General features: G+C 40.2%; 1 protein-coding gene and 1 long non-coding RNA gene across 6 annotated transcripts in view; one reads left to right on the top strand and one right to left on the bottom strand.

The window, feature by feature from the left end:
- Positions 1–20,397, bottom strand: part of mfhas1.L (malignant fibrous histiocytoma amplified sequence 1 L homeolog) — a 58,516-nt gene that overhangs the window by 13,937 nt on the left and 24,182 nt on the right. The window contains exons 2-3 of one of the 5 annotated variants that reach the window (XR_005967437.1): positions 15,351–15,626; positions 11,233–11,363 (exon numbers count right to left, since the gene is read on the bottom strand). The exons of 3 other annotated variants lie outside the window; for them this stretch is intronic. The gene's annotated coding sequence lies outside the window, so the exon portion shown is untranslated. Of the gene's footprint in view, positions 1–11,232; positions 11,364–15,350; positions 15,627–20,397 lie in introns of those variants that run through there. One more of the 5 variants, XR_005967436.1, reaches the window with a different exon arrangement.
- LOC108711659 lies at positions 696–19,094 on the top strand. Its single transcript, XR_005967438.1, has 3 exons — positions 696–745; positions 11,237–11,348; positions 19,013–19,094. It is a non-coding gene; the product is annotated as an uncharacterized LOC108711659 (long non-coding RNA).

A 20,397-nucleotide genomic window follows, 5' to 3' on the forward strand; every position in this document is an offset into this window, starting at 1 on the left:
TAAAACAAATCTCAAAGGTTGTATAATCCTTGGTGTCTGTGTGAATAAGATGAGAACACCTTGAAGGATTTTACAAACTATCCACAGTATAGAGCACACCTGTTTGAGAGGGTAATAATTAATCAAAGACAAACCAATTTTGAATGGCTAGTGTATTCACAAGTATATTGTATATGTACTGAAGGTATTAAGGAATCATAAAGTATTGTTTCAGTCTCAGACAATGTCAACAGTAATGTTTAACACCAGACTAAGGAGGTCAAAGGCTATTATGTATTTTTTAGATATTTTTAGGTCACGATGTTTGAGGCAATAGTGCCATCTACAGGTAGTGTAGGACATCACGCCCAGGAGTCAATAATTGACATTTTACAAAATATTTAGATTAGATGGTGATAGTTTAACTTTTGGAGACTACCCTTCAATTCCAATTGGTTAGTTAATTAATCCCAGGGGTTGAGTTTTAGACAGAAAGGAGGGATAAATTAGGAGACACTGGGATACTAAAGGAATTAAAAAGAGAAAAAAGAAAAAGAAACTAAAGAGGATAAGAAAAGGAGGGCTGACTGAAGAAGAAAAACTCTACATCTGAAAGAAAGAGAAGGAAAGGAATCTAAAACTACTTGGAAACTCTCAACTATAAGAAGACTCATTCTTCAACTAAAAAGAAAAGAACCAGTGGATTTTAAAGATCTAGAAAGTGAGATCAGGGTGACATCACAGGCCAGTGAAAACTCTACATCTGGTAAATATAAATTTTTGCTATACTTTTTCTCGATTAAGTTGTATGCTTGGATATTTATTATTCCTATGTGTATTATAGTCATACCCTAAACATTGACTTTCCCAGAATTGCAAACTGGGAATAATCTGTTTAATTTGGGTCCATTTTATTTTTCATTAATATATATATATATAATATTCAAGTTAACGATTTAATGGGGAAATAGGAAAATTTAAGTACAGAATTCCTTAGCAAACCACAATCAGTCACATATTCCTCCTTTGATTCCAATACCTTATTATTAATAAGAGTGTATATTGTCTTGTGGATGCTCGCCATATTAATGATTTTGGTCTTATCAATTAATATCTGTTGATAAATTTTATCTTGTGTTTATATTAAGAAGTATTTGGTGGATTTTAAAAGAAGTGATAATTTGATTTGTTATTATTATATATAAATAAATTAATTATTTTGTTAAATAGTTGTCCTGATTTTTCACCCTTTGTACCAATTGATTGGGAAAGCTCGATATCGAATTCAGAGTTGGGCATATATTATTTAAGACTCCTCCTGTTTATTACTTATAAGGAGCCTTAAATTCTTTTAAATAATTTTATATAATTTCATTAAATATTCGTACAAATAGCCCACAATTCTTTCATATAACCAACAGAGGGTGCTGTGTGATATTGCAGTCACTGTTATTCTTCCATATAACCAACAGATGGCGCTGTGTGATATTGCAGTCACTGTTATTCTTTCATATAACCAACAGATGGCGCTGTGTGATATTGCAGTCACTGTTATTCTTTCATATAGCCAACAGAGGGCGCACTGTTATTCTTTCATATAACCAAGAGGGCATTGTGGGATATTGCAGTCTCTCCCCAAGTGAACTGTTGGTATAGGAATGATTAAAAGTGACTGCAATCTCAGCTACTCGGGTATCGCTGACCCGAGTATAAGCCGAGGTAGACTTTTTCAGCACATTTTGGATGCTGAAAAACTCGGCTTATACTCAGGTATATACGGTAAATCTGTTTTTTTTTTTATTTCTTGAGATAAACAGGGCAAACAAGGAGACTGAAGATAAGGGGATTTGTAAACTATAATTCCTTTTTTTGACGTCACGTATAGGTAGCATAGGTACCTAGGGGTTAATGTTGACTTCCCTCTAGAAGGCAGGACTACAGGATTGCTCCTCCTCTTCCTGACCATAGTCCATCCCTTGTCAGTTTTGGATACCAATCATTGAGAAAAGCAGATGAAGATAGGAACAGGGGCAGGACTCCCTGTATGGAACTTTGAGAAAGTAAATAAACAAATCCCCTTTTCACTATACTCCCTAGGTAGCACAGGTACATAAGGATTAGTCCCAAAATAGAAGGGAGAGATATAGACAAGCAAGAGGGAAAGATAGATAATCAGAGTTTGTTAGGAGCAGAACCTAGTAACATGGCAGGTAGAGTGCCAGCAGAATTGAACATTTTGGTTACATGAAATGCCAGACATTTTTGAAACAAACCTTTGCCATTTATTGCAATCTGCTTTGGTGTCTTGCAGTAAGGGGAGGAAATTTAATTTATATACTTGGTTGAGGGTTTTGGGAATCCTAACACCTAAATAAGTAATATACGTACTTCTCCAATCAGTGTTGTACAATAGTTTCAATTGGGCAATTTCTGCAAGGGGTAAACCTATTGAAAGGGCCTGTGTTTTGCCCTGATTAATCTTATAGTGTGAGATGTGTTGGAAGGCCTTAAGCTCGCTCCTGGGTGTACGTGGATTTTCTCTGCAAGAGGTTCTACTACTAAGGCAAATATAAGGGGCGACAAGGGGCACCCCTGCCTAGTCCCATTGGTTATGTCTCACTTTAGCAGACAGCTTAGTTGCCCTTAGAAAATTGCCATGCAGTCAGATTTTTTCTTGGACTTTTTGCATGTAAATCCAGTTCACCCTGTCGAAAGCCTTCTCTGCATCTAGCGATAAGGCCAGAAAAGGAGATGACTCATTTTCCGCAATATGAATAAAATTTAATAGTTTCCTAGTATTGTCTGTGGCTTGCCTACCAAGTATAAATCCAACTCGGTCATTTTTTATTAAATTTGGGAGCAGCAGAACTAATCTCAATGCAAGGATATTGGCATATATTTTAATGTCAGTATTTAAGAGCGCAATTGGTCTGTAGTTAGTGCAGTTTTCTGGGGCTTTTCCCAGCTTTGGAATGGTGACTATATGCGCTGCAAGGGATTCTGACCTTATGGTGTCGGTCTCCACCCAATAGTTGAAAAGTTTAGTAAGCTTGGGCACTAATATATGAGCGAACACTTTATAATAATCATTAGAATACCTGTCAGGACCAGGAGACTTGACATTCTTTAGGGTTTTGATCGTGGTTGCTACTTCTTCCTCTGTGAATGGGTCATTGAGGGTCTCTAGCTGCTGTCTGGTTAGAGAGGGTAAATGGACTGAGTCTAAGAAAACATCAATCTCCTCTTGTGTGGGGTTGTATTCTTGGATCTTATGGGTCAAATTATAAAGCCCTGTGTAATATTCTTCAAAGGATTCTGCTATTTCTTTCGGGTTAGTAAGGAGGTTCCCTTTATGATTAATAGACTTGATTCTGGTTTGAGCTTGTACATGAGTCTATGCGCTAGCATTTTGTACGCTTTGTTACCTTTTGTATAATATTTTAGTTTTAATAGTTCAAGCTCAGGGGTAGATGTTGAACTAGATGTTTTCTAGTTGCTTTGTCGCTCCAGCATTTCTTGTTGGGCTTCCCTATTTTGTTTCACTCGTTTGCTCAAGCTAATTAGCTCACCCCTGACTACCGCTTTGTTGGTCAGCCACACTGTTTGTGGAGATAGTTCCGGAGCGTTTGTGCTCTAGGTTGGCTAACAGAGAGTCATTAATCCTCCAGACTCTGGACTGTACCTGATCCTGCTGTGATTTAAAATCCGCAATGACAGATGCATGATCTGACCATGATCGCGTTGTAATAATGCATTAGTGGTTTGAGAGTCAGCCAGAATCAGGTCAATCCGAGAGTAAGGGTCATTTCTCAGGGAGTAGTACGTATATTCCCTAGCATTGTGATTGTAAGCCCTCCAAGTATCTATCAATGCATTTTCAGAGATACATTCTGCCATTTTATGCGCTGTTCGTAAGGTAGTTGAGGGCGAAGGTTTTCCCTAGGGGTCTCTGGGTATCAAGTGATTGGTTTAATGCCATATTAAAATCTCCTGCCACCACAAGGCATCCCCTCTTCATTTCATAAACCATGTTTAAAATTTCTGTACAAAATTGTCCTGGTGATCATTAGGAGCATACAAGTTCACTGAGGTATACAGTTGTCCATTGAGCAAGCAGATCACCACCTGATATCTGCCCCCTTTGTCTGTTAAATGCTTGTATATTTCAAAGGTGACGTGCTTAGGTTCTTGTTTATCAACAGGGATGGTAGGGGGGTAGGAGAATTCAGGTGTTTGTTTTCCTCCCGGGCCCAAACTTGGGGTTAGTCGTGCCCCTTAGGCTTCTCAGCCTCCAATGGAAGGTTGGTTGGCCCATTTGCTAGAGATAGGAGCAGCAGGGCCTATGCGGTGTCCCGGTGCGTGTCTAGACGTGTTGGAGAGGATCTGGCCCGGTTGGAGGTTTCTGACTTTTTCTCTATATCTGGATCTTTGTGGATCCATTTGTGCGTCGTCTTCTTGGCATCATCTGGCGAGGCAAATGTATAGGAGGCTCCGTTTCTCAGAGTTTCGTAGGCTAGGCCCATCTGTAGGGAATTTTATGTTCTCGTAGTGCTCTTGTGGTTTCAAGAGAGGTTCTCCGCTTAGCTAGGGTAGCCATAGAGAGATCTGTAAATAGTTCCAGTGAATATTTATCTGGCCAATTTTCCAGTTTCCTCGCCAGCATCAAAACTTTCTTTTGTTTTAAAGAAATGCAATTTGGTGAGAACATCTCTGGGAGCTGCTTCAGGCGCCGTCCTCGGTTTAGGGACCCGGTGGATGCAGTCAATTGTCCGGTCAATTTGGGATGCCTCATCGAGCACGGATGAGATCCAGAAAGTATCCTGAAAGATCCAGAAAGTAGGCCTTGAGTTCCTCCGGTTTAATCTCTTCCGGAATGCCTCTTATTCTGATGTTGCAGCGGCGAGACCTATCTTCAAGGTCTGCCACCTTATCGGTGAGCTGTGCCATCTCCTTCTCCATAATTTGCTGCATATTGGCAACTTCATTATGAGCTGATGTAAACTCGCTCATTTTGCGTTCCAGGTGATCAGGTCTCTCACCTCCCTCTTAATTTCGGTGGAGAAAAGCTTGAAATCATGCTGGAGTGAAGCTCTGAGTTCTGTTTTATTTCAGCTGCTGTGAACGGAGGAGCCACAGTCCCTGAGTCAGCTTTGGCGTCTGCCTGGTGATCCAAGATGGTGACCAACTGCCTGGTATGTCGTTCTGCAAAGGATTCTGATACCTTCTTGGAGTCTTTTTTCCCCGGGTTTTTGGGGGCCATCTTTCTCCTGGGTTATTAGGCTTTGGCAGGTGTGCAGAGTAGCGTCGGGGTATGCTCTATTTGTGCACCTTTGTGGGCTAGGGAATGGAGAGCTCCAGGACAAAACTGCGTGGTTTGGCTCCGCCCCCCCACTGAACAGTTTGATCTCCATTGTGCACAGGTTTACCAAAGTATCTGGCATTTAGAGTTAGCGCATACGAATAGTCCTGTGCGTACCCCCAAAATCAGATATTTTTGGAAAGTACACATTCTACCAAATCTAAAATGGGTACCCATGCCTTTCTGCTCTAAACTACTGAGTCGCAAGGCTTTCCCAAATTTGGCGGTTTTGGTGAAATACCTGAAAATGAAAATAAGCTTCAACTTTCCAGCATTGTATTGTCCATGTATCATTACCAGCATAAAGCATCCTAAATATGAACACGGGGGTCTACTAAACAGTTTGATGCCAAAGTAATCAGCATCAGAATCACTGTTTGAATATTTTAGCTTGGCAAAATAGGTTTTACGGACAGAAAAAAAGCACGCAACACCTATGCAGAGCTGTCAATGCAATAAAATGGATAAAAATGCACCAAAATCCCCAAAATTGCAATATAATCACCAAAATAACATACAAAAAGTATTGCACAGTACAGTTAGCGAATACGCTATTCACAATGGCAATAAAACATTTTTTCAGCCAAAAAATCAACAATACTATAAGAAAAAACCCCAGAAAACCCCCCATAAAACAGCATATGTGTGTGTGTGTGTGTATAATTGGTAAATTCCATGTTATGTGCGTGTTATGTGTGTGTAACTGCTAGTTGATACAAAACATGGGGAAAAAACCCTGAAGCCACTCTTATTTGCCTCAGACTGGAACATTTCTTCCTGACTCCAAGATGGCAATCAAACCAGTACCAGTACCAACTTGAACTAAGAGCTATTTTCAATAACCCTGTATTTCCTCACTTGCTAAAAGCCATCCAAGCCTTTATAAAGCTAACTTATGTATCTGCTAGTACTACAGAATCAGAGAGAACTCCACAGCTATCACCATAAAGAAACCCCCAAATATTAAGATGGAACCTCCTTTCTTCTAATTGGAACATTTGCCCTTGGTAAAGAATTATATTAGTACAGGACCCCCTTATATAGCTATGCATAGTTATATCCTCCGTTAACTAAACAATCCCAGTTGGCCAGTCTTTATTCATAACTGAGACTTTCCATACCCTTAACATGTTTAGTTGCCCTTCTTTGGACTCTCTAATTCAGTAACACCTCTTTTGAGCACTGGATCTATTCCCTTTTTAATACAGCTCAAAACCATGTTTGCTCTTGCAGCTGCTGACTGGCATTGCTTGCTATACCAAGTTCGACAAGGAGTCTATGGTCCTTCTTCATTATGGATCTGCCTAGAGCAGGGGTCCCTAGCCTTTTTTTAACAGTGAGCCAAATTCAAATTTAAAAAGGGTTGGGGAGCAAGACAAGCATGAAAAAGTCCCTTTGTGTGCCAAATAAGGGCTGTCATTGGCTATTTGGTAGCCCCTATGTGGACTGATAGCCTATCAGGCATGTCCAAAGTCAGGCCCGTGGGCCAATTGTGGCCCATTTTCAAATTTACACTGGCCCTCAGCCTCCCTCATGAAATTAATAATAATGTGGCCCCCAGCACAGTGCAATCAGGAATCACGTAGTCATAGCAGTAATATTTGGGCACATGATACAGTGAAATGATCATCTATACTGCTGCGTGTGGTGAAGGTGTTAGCAATAGTATGCGAGAGCGGTGCATCACTACGTGCCATTACATGTCTATTGTTAACACCTTCAGCACACATGCAGCAGCATGTGCCCAAATATTACTGCTACAGCTACGCGATTCCTTGTCTAAATGAGTTGCGGAGAATAAGTCCAAAGAGACTTCTGTCATGTACCCGTCCATCTCCAGGAGTGAATGATCCTGATCACAAGCAAGCTCAGAATGGATGTCAGGCTGAATGGTCGGCCCTCACACATTTTCACCTCACTAAATCTGGCCCTCGTTGCAAAAAGTTTGGACACCCCTACAGGATGCTCTACTTGGCACTAAACTTAGTTTTTATGCAATTAAAACTTGATTCCAAGCTTGGAATTCAAAAATAAGCACCTACTTTGAGGCCACTGAGAGAAACATTCAAGGAGTTGGAGAGCAACATGTTGTTCACGAGCTACTGGTTGGGGATCACTGACCTAGACAATCAGTAAAGGCAGCTTATTTGCTCAGTGGTTAGCATTTCTGCCTTGCAACACTGACATCCTAGGTTCAATTCTGGCTATGATCAACAAAAGTCAAAGGGGTGGTTCATATTCATGAGCTTCCCATGAATATGAATTACAAGTCATACATGTACATTTGTGCATTATAATCAGTGTACACCCCCTATTCATAAATGTAATGTTTCTACACTCTTGTTGATATTGATTTCAGGACCCTGTGTGAGCAGATCTTCACAGTCAGTTGATTCTAGCTGTGGGAGATCCTGAGCCCATTTAAGCCTAATGTGGTTGAAATGACCTTGCAGTAGGACTGCATAAAACCAACTAAGTGATTTAGTAAGTTCAGGTCTGCGGAGATAAAGCTCCAGCAGAGATAAAGCTCCAGTGTACATTCCGATAGAGAGGGGCTTCTATGTCCACGTCTTGTCTACCCCTGGCCTCCTTTATTAATGAAATATAAGTCCCTCGTGCAAAGGCCTTGCTGGCGTCCTAAACTACCTTATCTGGGGCTGTGTCTTTGTTTATATACCAGAATTCACAAAATCATGAGTGATCTTTGGGGGTAATCTCCACTGACGTGCACCATTTCCATCTCTCAGTTGGATTTCAAGCTGGAGTGGGGCATGGTCAGAGCCGATTCTAGAGATGTAAGAGATGGAGGTGATCAAGTGCAAAGCCGAGGCACTAAATCAATTCGGGAGAGTGCAGAGGTGGCTGCCTTGTAACATGAGTATTGCCGTGTACGTGGATTCGACCATCGCCACATGTCTATTAAGTTAGTTAGGATTACATCTGCCCCTGCTTCTTAAGGTGATTAATTACCACAGATCTTTTAATTTTCTCATTTAATCCCCTGACATTCCAGGAGATCAATCTAAGCTTATGACCCACCATGACACCTATCAACATTTACATGGACTGGCACACCGAGAACAGTAACCAAATATTGGGAGCCCATCAAATTAAAAAGAGGTAAAGAAGAAAGCCATGGAAAGAAATCAATGATAGGACCAACATTCCCCCAACTGCCCCCCCCACACCAAATGGAGATACATTATTCCAGAAACAAAGTCTCTAAGTGAGAGAGAGCCCACACCCGAACCTTAGTTTGTAAAACAGAATTGTACGGAGTAACTGCAATTAACTCTTTCTCAGTCTTGAAGGACTGAGTTTGGGTAATGCAAGTCTGCTGGTCAGTTAGGGTCTGAACCACAGTGTTAACTGCGGACCCAGTTAAGGAGGATGGGGAGGGGGTTCCTAGCTCCTTTATTCCATGTGTCCAGCCATTTAGGGGTGCCAGGGTTAGACCAAGCGTGTCACTCCCTTGGTAACCCCCTCGTTTAAATCAGTTGCAAGGAGTCCAGAGTCCCTCACCAAAAGGTACTGTTTCTTAGATTACTTACAGTGCCTGTCGAACCAGCTGAACTGTCTCATTGTCATGGGGAGCATGCTGGTCTAGGTTGCTGCCTTGGAGAGCTGGGCAGAGGAAGCTGTGGGTGTGGATCCAGCCAATTTTGACATCAGCTGGTTGATAAAACACGTCAATAATTCAGAGCTTGGCTGGATATTGCATGTTATAAGTAATTCCCAGGTCTCGCAATTGCCGCTTTGCTCTGTAGAAGGTACTGAGCTGCCGTTTAAGAGTGGCTGAGTAGTCCGGGTACAATGAGACAGGGGCCCCTTGGTATTGGATCATCCCTTTCTTCCACGCTGGCTGAAGTGCTGCGTCCCTGTAGTTCAGGAGTTTGATGAGAAAAGGCCTGGGCACGGTGGCTCGCGTTAGGACCCTATGGGCCCGCTCAACAACAAACTGCTTTGAGTATGTCTTTACTAAGCATGTCTTGGAGCCACTGTTCAGCAAAGCTTTTGGCTCTCGCTCCTCTCTAGCAGCCCCACCACTCCAATGTTTGAGCTCTTTTGGCAGTTTTCCATATCTTCCATATGGTCTGTAGCCAGTTTCAGGAGTTTTTGTAACTGTATGAGTTCCCTTGGTACAGGGGCTGTGCCATACTCCAAGGCACCCAAGCACTTCTCCAGTGCCCCAGTCCTTTTCCGTATTGTCAACAGATCTTGTTTCAGCAGGGATAATTCCACCTTAACTTCCTCTATTTTGGTGTTAAATGTATTTGTTTGAGAGGACTGGCAGTTATTAAATCACCTGGAGAATATCATCCCGTGGTCTTATCTTGCTGTGACTGCTGCTGCACAGGAGGTGAGGTAGAGCAGCAGGCGCCATTTTGGGTTTCACTCTGTGCATATTGCTCAAGGCGTGCGGCTGCCTCTGCTGCATGTGCTTCCCCATATTTCTAATCCGGAGGTTCCAGGAGTCTCTGACCAGCAACCCGGGCACCGTGAGTATTTGTGCTGGGAATGAAAAGTGGAGTCCAGGATAGTGTACAGCGAAGCTGCCTCTCAGCAAAGCATGCAGCTCAGCCCCCCAGAATTGCTAATTATAAGCATATTTTTGATTGGCATTAATTTTTTTCTTCTTTTCTTTTAGTTTTTGAATGATTTGCCTTCTTCTTCTGACTTAAAGGAGTTGTCACTGGCCATATCTAAAAAAAAACTTGTTATTGACATTTTTTCTTTCTATTCAGGTCCTCTCCTATTCATATTTTAGATTTTAATCAAATCAATGCATGGTTGCATTTGGACCCAGGGCTGGATTTACATAGTGGGCGCCCCTAGGCCCCTGTTCCCTCCACTTTATTTGTGCAAATTTTCATCATCTGGACCGGAGCAATGGGGATTGCGCATGGGAAATTAAAAAAATTATTGTATCTCCAGCGCATCGCCAGTGCGACTTTTCATTGTAGCCTATGGGGAAAAACGCTGAGGCAGTTCGGGGAGATAGTCGCTCAAAAGACGAGGCGATTAGTCGCTAGGTAACAAAATCTCCCTGAATCTCCTTGTGTGGCCTTACCCTAAAAGTTAAATATTGTCAAATATTGGGATATGAGGTACTCCTGACAGGGAAAATCCAGTTCAAAAGTTACTCTAAGTTTTAGTACATAAACAAAAAAAGAAAGAAAAATATGTTTGTAAAATCAGCATTATGTGGATTCAAAATGTTTAGTGAAACAAATACAATATACTTCTTGTACTGCACTGCAGTGCTATATAATGGAAACCCTTTCTAAAACTTTCTAAACATACAGCAATGGGCACATTTATATTGTATTACATCTGTAGCAATATTTTTTGTGCAGTTTAGTCAGCACTACTCTGACAGCAATATGATTAGGGATCTAGAACATGGAAAGGATGTACTGGGAATTAAGTTTATTTTTGCTCCTGGGTTTCCAATTCCTTCTGAGCATGCAATATTCAAATGTCCTGCTATATTAGTCTGCCACTCTGACCTGTAGCACAGAAACTATAAACCTACACAAAAACACTCTGCGCTTATGTGTTGTCAGTGTTATTTTATTATAGTTACAGTAGCCAGTGCTTATAAAGATTCATGTCTCAAGTTTAACCATTTCATAATTTAAACCTAAACCTACGAAATTTCCAAAGAGATTTTATCACTCACTTTATATAACTCACTTTATAACTAAGCTGGGGTTACAAAATCATTTTTATGCGACCAAATTATTTATATTTTTTCACCTTATCCTGTAATTGTTTGAACACACTCTGTTCAATCGTGTAATAAACACCAAATATTGGTATTCTCTAGCTGACATTTAATCTTAGCAATATAATCAGTCTTATTCATGATCACAAGTAACCCTCCCTTATCTGCAGGCTTACACACAATGTCTTCATCTTCGAGATATGTATGTTCAAAGCAAGTCTCCCTTTGTTAAGCTACTTCCACATGGATTTTGGGCCTGCATCTTGACCACATTTCAATCAGGTAGGTTTGATTTACCTGTTGGAAAAGAAGTGTAAGAGCGTGTTGTGGTCCTTATCTGATGGGGTATGATTTTCATAGGTTGGCACAAACTGGACTTCACTGCAATGCTTGATGCAATTTAAAAGTATATTTTATTGAACAAGGAACATCTCAAATCATGTAGCCTTAGGCGTTTCGTGCCTTATGGGCACTTAATCATAGGCTGGACATCTTCTGAATACACACAGATATTTAAATGAAAACAGACCAATCGCATTCAAGCTTAGAACAGCCTATCACATGAGTTGATGTAAATGGAATTAATACTATCTAAGGTTGCATATGGTAGTACAAATTCTAAAATATTTTCTTTGAGAAACTTATTACATTTGAAAGATATTTTCTTTGTAATGAAGTCAAGTCAAAATAGTAAACATTGAGGTGACAAATTCATAGTTATAAATACCAATATATTAAACAAAACAAGCGATTAGTATCAACCACTGTATTAAACCGTCCTCGTAAAGTTTGCTGTGTAAAGGACTTTCTTTCTCCCCAACCAATGATTTTGACCTGTTTAATACAGTGGTTGAAAGTAATCGCTTCATAAAATAATTGTAAAATTTAAAACATTTTTTTGAAAAAATAGATACATCTATTTCTGACTATGTAGACTCAAGTTCACAAGATTTTTTGCAGTCAAGATTCAATACTTTTGAAGAGTTAAATGCAGTGCTAGAACTTGAATCACTTCATAGGGAAACCACACCTGATATGAGTAAAGTAAATGCAGTGTCTTACTCTCATAGTAAAAAAATTCACTAATCCCTCTAATTTTTACCCTGCCCACCTAAGAGATAATACTATTGTTCGGTTTCAAAAACAAGTTGAGTTCGACCTAACAAAACTTTTTTAGTGTAAAAAATGCTTCTAGTATGAATAAAAAGAAAAATTCAAATTTAACCCCAATGAGATTAATGCATTTAATACTTTACAAAAAGAAAAAAATAGTTATCAGAAAAGCAGAATAAGGGGGACAAATAGTTGTCCTAAACAAAGAAAATTAGATAAAAGCCCTCAGACAACTCTCTGATGACGAATGATACAAACCAGTTGTCTCCCACGAAAATGTTTAAAACAGAGTTATATGCCCTGATTGAAAAAGCTCTTCAGAACAATGTTATTGATAAAAAAAAAAAAGTGATAATATTTGATTTTCCATAGACCCCTATTTTTCATTTTCCTAAAATACACAAACAAGATAGGCCATCCGTAGGGAGACCCATTATTGCAGGCATTGGCTCCTTGGGGGAAAAACTCTGTGAACTAATAGGTCACTTTTTACAACCCATGGTTTTGAGACTTCCTAGCTATTTGAGAGATAGTGGCCCGTACTGCATGTCTTTAATCATTTTAAATGGCAACACAATTTAAAGTGGGCTTCAGTTCATACCTCACTCTATTCTTGTATACCACATGACCTTGGCATCACTGCTATCAAATATCACCTTTATCGTTATAGACTATATGAGAACAACACAATATTTTTTATTTTGGAATCAATTTAGTTTTTACCCACACACAATTATTTTCTATTCAACCAGAAATATTACCACCAATATTGCGGCACCGCTATGGATGTGAAATTTGCCCCCTGCTTTGCTAAACTGCACCTTGGTTGGTGGGAGGAACAAAGTCATATTCAATGACTCATATATAAATATATGAAACATATATTAAAAAAAATCTATCTAGGAGCTAGTCATGCTCTTATTTGGAGCTTGACCTTGAATCCATTTGGAGTTATGAATAGTCGCTGACTTTCTCCACAACTTGATTCTCTCTACGTAAAAAGGAAAAAAGGAAGGCAGGATGACATCCAACTCCATATGAAACTTTGATATGATCTTCGGCAAGAACCCGAATGCTGGTTTCAACACTACTTTGTCTTCAAAGATTACTGTATGTGGCTCAGAGGCCGCCAAAGTTGATATCGCTCCAACTCTACAGGCTGACGTTACTGCCACCAAAAAATATCCCCTTCAATGTCATATTCCATACTGAAGCTTATTCTAATGGCTCAAATGGAGATTCAGCCTGTATTTGTAAGACCAAGTGAAGATCCCATGGTGGAAGACAATCTCTCTTCATTGGTCTAACTGATTATGGAGTTGAAGAATCTTTTTACCATCGGTTCTTCTGCCCATGTTTTCCCCGTTAAGGCTGAAATTGCTGACACTTTGCCTCACCGTGTACTGCAATGTAATTTTTTCTCTTATGTCGAGAATAAAAACTCTACCACTACTGTGGATGATGGTGATAAAGGATCCGCTTTCTCCGTGACAAAGTTCACAAACTTCTCCCACACTTTGTAATACTACAGAGACATCTTAATCTCTCCCTCTCAACCAGAAAGCCAGCAAAGACAGATGATTGTGCCCCTGGAACTCAATGGATCCCTGCGACAGCCAGCAAGGAAAATACTGAATCCGCATTGGCTTCTCTATTGCCAAAGTCTGAAGAAGGGGAAACCATGGCCTCCTGGGAAAGAAGGGAATTACAGCAATGGCTTCTGCTTTTTCTCTTTTTCTGTTTTTTAACACCCTCCAAATTAATGGACATGGAGGAAATACATAAATTAGGCTTTTGACCAATCTGTTGTAGTGTTGTCTGTCATTAACTTTACCTGCTTGCCTTTTAATAAGTGTGAAAATGACAACAGGGCTTTTCTTATTGCTTTCAATTCCAGAATATTTGACACATCCTCTCTGTTCCACGTGCCTTGTACAAATCTCTCGCCTATCTGTGCTCCCACACCACACTTGACATATTAGTGGTCACTAACAACCAATCTGGTTCTTCCAGAGGAATCCCTCTTGCCAGATTTTCCTGATTGAACCACCAAAACAGGGTATTCTTGACCTGTGATATCACCATTTTCTTCTGTAAATGTAAGTGAGGGTGTCTCACCTTACTTAAAAGAAAAAGCTGCAAGGGCCTTAAGCGTGTCACTTTGGCCATCTCACAATCTGTATTGTTGCGACATGGATCCCAGTACTCTTCTATTAAGTCTTCAAATCTTTTATTAAGTCGATTACTTTCCCTTGTCTGTCCACTGCAAGACAAACCTCTGTTTGGAAGAGAGCCCCCAAATATTGTAGGGTTTGAGTGGGAACCAAATTACTTTTTTCCTGGTTTACCAGCCAACCATGGGTTAGCAAAAATTCTTCTACTCTGAAAGCATGAAAATCGAGTTCTGACTTTGAATTTGCCACCACCAGAATATTGTCTAGATAATGGTACACTGCTAACCCCTCCTTCCTTAATTCCACGATGAGTGTTACCAACACTTTTGTAAACACTTTTGGCAACTGTGCTACACCAAATGGCAAGCATCTGAACTGCACATGTATGTAGTCTACCGCAAATTTCAGATACTTCCTGTGCAATCAGCACATGAAAGTAGGTGTCCTTTAAATCAATGCTTGTTGGCCAATCTCCCACTGAGACTGCTTGCATAATGGACGCTAATGATTCATTTGAATTTCCTTGCTTGCAGGTATTTGTTTAATTTTCTCAAATCTAGCACCAGCCTCAACAAGCCCGCTGCCTTATTTATCAGAAAAAGGCTTGAATAAAATCCAGTATGTCTTTCCTAAAGAGTAACTATTTATACTGCTCCTGATTCGAAACAGTTGATTCAGGTATTCTTGAGCTATCATTCTGTTTGACTCCATTCCCTTGACAACAGACTCCACAAAAAAATCTCATGGGTACTGCCTTGAACTCAAGAAAAAAATCCTGAACGGATTCTCTCGAACAGATTTCATGATATTTCCTCCAACATCTTCCCCTGTACCTCAGGTTTTGCTCACGTTCAATCACATCACCCTTCAGTCAACCACACAGAAAGGCTACCTAAGAATTATCTCAGCCTCACACCTCTCTTTTACACCACATATCCAAACACTTAACAAATCCTGTTGTATTGATCTGTGCAGTATTGCCCCATTATGACCTTACCTCAGCTTAGACACGACTAAAGCTTAGACACGCAAAGATCCGATTGTACGAATCCTCGACAGTGTGTGGGAGAGTCCTGACATTTTTCGTCCTGCGGAGAACGGTCATTGGATGATCGGTCAGGTTAAAAGATTTGTCGGCTGGCGTTAATTTCTCTGCATGTTTTGCCGATCGTACGATTTTCAGTGGGAGACTGTCACCAGCTTTGTCGGACATAACTTTTGTGCGATTGCTGTCAGGGGCAGAACATCGGCTGATCTGTTCTTTAAAGTGGACCTGTCACCCAGACACAAAAAGCTGTATAATAAAAGTCCTTTTCAAATTAAACATGAAATCCAATTTCTATTTTTTATAAAAGCATTCATAGCTGTTGTAAGCTCATTTAAACATATCAGCTCATTTAAACATATCAGCACTTCCTAGAAATCGCTGCTCCCCCACATTCGCCCGTTCTCTTCACTGTTTAATTGTGTAGCCAGGGCATGGGGATGGATACCAGGTCCCCAGTTCTGGTGCACAAACAAGATTCTGAGCTGATGCAAGACTTGCCTTAATAACAGTGTCCACAAAATGCCTCCTGCCTGCTTGCTGTAATTATGAATTCCCAGACTGAAGTAAACAAGATTCAAATAATTTATTTAGTGTAATTAAAGTTAATTTTGCTTGACTGATGTAATAAAATAGGATTATTAATAATTTTTTTGGGTGACAGGTCCCCTTTAACTACTTTATTTGATCGGAATGGTTAGTGGCAGGTAGGGAGATGGGGAGATTCCCATCTCCCTACCTGCCACTAACCATTTCATTTGCATCTATGGCCAGCTTAAAACACTTATTTGGTCTCTTACCAGTTCCCGCCTTGACTACTGCAAATTACTCCTTGCAGGTGTTACAACATCTCGCCTTTCACAACTCTTCAGTTCTAAATGTTGCTGTTAGACTCATTCTTCGATCTCATATCCCCACATCAGCTGTTTCCTTATGCATACGTCTTCACTGGCTCCCAATCTCTTCTCGAATGAAATAGAAATGTCTAACACTCTTATTTAAGGCTCTTAACAATGAAGCCCCTACCTACAGTATATCTCAGCTCTGATCTCAAAATGCACTTCTTCACGCAACATACGCTCTGCTTTTGCCATTTGCCTATCTTCTCCTTGCATGGGGGACTCGGGACGGTTTCCTGCTAAAGCATTTGAAACAGGGGTACTATTCACAGAATACTTCATGAACAGAAATACAGAGGCTACACTGTAAGATGAAAACTACTCGTTAGCCACAAAAACAGGATGGCCAGATTACAGTTTGCGAAAAAGTACTTAAAAGAGCCTGCAGAATTCTGGAAAAAGTTGTTAAGGACAGATGGGACCAAGATTAACTTGTATCAGAGTGATAGCAAGACAAAAGTGTAAAGACGAAAAAAAATTGCCAAAGATCCAAAGCATATCAGCTCATCTGTTAAACATGGTAATAGGGGTGTTATGGCTTGTGCTGGGCTGTATTTAGGTCCATGCCACCCTAGGCAACAGACCTAAACACGCCCCCTACGTCATGCAAAATCCGTGGCAGGGGCTGGGCAATTTTTTTTTTTAAAATGTAAAAAATTTATTTATAGGCAGCCGAGGGCTGCCCCCCAAAATCTGCCGACATGGCACAGGCCCTTGGGTGTCTTAATATAAATACGCCCCTGGGCTTGGGCATATATGGCTGCCATAGGTACTGGCACACATCTTCATTGACAATGTAACTGCTGATGGTAGTTGCACAATGAAGTCGAGGTATATAGAAACATCTTATCTGCTCAAGTTCCCGTAAATGCCTCCACACTCATTGGAAGCTGCTTCATCCTGCAACAAGATAATGATACCAAACATACTGCTAAGGCACCACGAGAGTTTGTCAAAGCTAAAAAAATGGCAAAACCAGTCACCAGATTTAAATCCAACTCAACATGCCTTTCATAAGCTGAAGTGGAAACAAGCCCCCAGAACAAGCAGGAATTGAAGGTGGCTGCAGTAGAGGCTTGGCAGAGCATTATCAGAGAAGATATTCAGCACCTGGTGATGTCAATGAATCGCAGACTTCAAGCAGTCATTGCATGCAAGGGATACGCAACAAAGCACTAAACACGACTGTTTTAATATACCTACCATTACTTTGTCCCAAACATTATGGTGCCCTGAAATGAGGGGGGGGGAGAACCATGTATAAAAAGTGTTGCAATTTCTACAAGGTAAAACTTAAATGTATGTAAATAACTTTAAATTAAAGTCTGGAATGTGCATGCTTGATTTGTTTGATTGAAAATCAAAGGGGTAAATCAAAGAAAAATGTGTCTTTGTCCCAAACATTATGGAAAACACTGTAATAATATACACATACATATAGTCCTATGTCTTTTGAACACACAATAACAATTTTTGACTTGTATAGTTCAAAATCTCCCAGCAGTACATTTTCTAATTGCCAAAGCACCAATTGAGAATGGGCACATTTTAGATATCAAGGCCAAAAATTTCACTTACATTACATTATATTGGGAAAGAACACTCACATTTTAAAAAATTACTTTTACCCTTCCAGTTTACAGGATCTTATATCCCACATATCATTAGGTACCAAAAACACATCCTACATAAAGTGTGCCTGGGGTCTACTGAACAGTTTAATGCCCGATGTTTTGGTTTGCCTAACTATGCTGCATGTTGGGGTCCCAAAATGAAAACGACAAATATTATTTATCATGTAATTTCAGCAACTGCAAAAATCACCATATTTGCAATATATATTTTGGAACGTACATTTGCTCTATATATTTTGGAAATGACACATTCTCCTAAATGCAAAGTGGGTAAATATGACTTTGTACTAAAAATGACCATAACTGCAAAGTTTTCTTAAAGATGGCAGTTTTGAAGAAATTTGAAAATGCTCTCACTTTGCAGCATCTCCCATGTCACTAGGTACCAAGATGAAAACAACTTAAATATGAATGCCAGTGGTCTACCGTAAAGCTTTGATAAAGTTAGCCATATTTTATGACATGCAGCTAAAAAAATGCAGTCTGCCACATTTATTTCACACAATTTCATATATGATTGCAAAACACCCTAACTTTGGATACAAAATATGTGAATGTATTGGCTTGCAGTTCATCTTCTGTTAACAAAGCTCACAAGTCAATTATGTATCAAAAGACTAGCTTTACAGTACAAAGACACCAGAAAGCCATATAATTTTGGAAAGTATACATTGTGACAAAACCACAATAGATAAAGACGACTTTTTACTTCAAACTACAGAGCAATTCTAAAAAAACTTTAAATTAACAGAAATACAGGGTTACAAATGCAATAAAATCACCACAACCAAATAAAACTGTGGACAGAATACCTGATCTGCTAGTTGCTAGTTTTTAAGGAAACAAAAAAACAAGAGACAAAATAGTAAAAAAAGAATAAAAAAAAGTATATTAAAATAAATGTGTACAGTTCTAAAAGTTGTGTGTATATGTGCATGTGCAAATGTACTCCAAAGTGTGTAAAAAGCCTAAAAAAAGTTTTATAAAATGTGTGAAGTCTGTGTAAAAGTGTCCTTTTTACCTTTCTACCATTTTTGTAGCAGGATGGTTGGTGATGTCGATAAATATTCTTCTCTTGCAGAGTCATGCACAGCACAGTGTTGAGCAGTGCAGAGGACTGAATTGAGCTACCCAAGCAGCAGACACCTGATTGACTGCTGTGTCAGCTTGAGACGATTGCTTCACCGGACCAACATGACAGACCCCCTCATCTTGTTGATGGGGCTGCTGTTGGGAACTGTAACTCCCAAAGAACGTAGCTATGAGGTTAAGCGTGGAGAAAGTGGGGGCCCAAAATGTTGCATTGGGGGCCCAATACAGCAGTTATGCTAGCAATAGAGTCAGAGTCGCATGTAGAAGTTATGTGTTTGAAAGGCAAAGTGTTACACAAGCTGAACTTGTGAATGCTCATGTGTGTTTATTATAAACTTTTATAAAAAGTAAGAAATGGAAACATAAGTTACATTCTTTATTATCCGTTACTCATACTCCCAATTCAATAAAGAGTACTCCCAGAACACAGTACAGTACAGTAATTTCTGTTTTCCTGATCACCTTTCATGGCAGCTTTCACCAATGGGTAAAACAACCCTGCAGGCCAGTGTTGTTCCTTCCACTAATAGATTAAATGTTTTGCTTTCTGGGGGCGGATCCAAGATGGCAACTTGAGAGGAAGTGTTTGCCAGCAGCTCTGTACCTTACCTCTAATCCTACCTATTATCCTATGCTACTGCACCGTTTTTTTGGACGTAAAGCTACTCTACAAATCAACAACATTGTGGGCAAGCACGGAGCAAAGACTAAGGCTTCCCGCATGGACAAATACTTGTGCTCGTCGCAACCAGTATCCGAACAAGAACAGGCCAGGAGAGTGCTACTTCAGCTCCTGACAGCACACTAGCACAACCGTCTGAACCCTCTGACCAGCAAGACAGAGGACCTAGAAACAGTCTTCATTGTAATAATCTCAGGCTCGTCGGCTTACCAGAGAACATAGAAGGACATGCACCAGAGTACTTCATCGAAAATTGGCTGAGACAGACACAAGGCCCGGAGGCATTCTAACCCATGCTGGTTATCGAGCGGGCCCACCGCATTCCAACCCGGCCGCACCAAGCTGGAGCTAACCCCGGGCCTCTAATAATGCGGTTTCTAAATTACTGCGACTGGGATGCAGCCATGGCCGCCACAAAAAATAAGGGACTTACTTACAATGGGGCTTTAGTGCCCTTGTATCCAGATTACTCCACAACCAACCGGAAACAACGTGCTTCATTTATAGGAGTTAAATGGTGACTACGCACGCTAGGCCTGAATTACTCTGTATCCTAGAAGAAAAACAGGCCCAAGGTTTAATTGTGTCCACAAATCCCAGCCGGCTCCTACTTGTATCCCTTCAAGTCCGCAAAAATATCACTAAAAATGAAAAGCCAGCGCCAAAGGCACAGGGGACAGACAGAACAGAAT

This window comes from Xenopus laevis, chromosome 1L, assembly GCF_017654675.1.
Source record: "Xenopus laevis strain J_2021 chromosome 1L, Xenopus_laevis_v10.1, whole genome shotgun sequence".
Taxonomy (NCBI): domain Eukaryota; kingdom Metazoa; phylum Chordata; class Amphibia; order Anura; family Pipidae; genus Xenopus; species Xenopus laevis.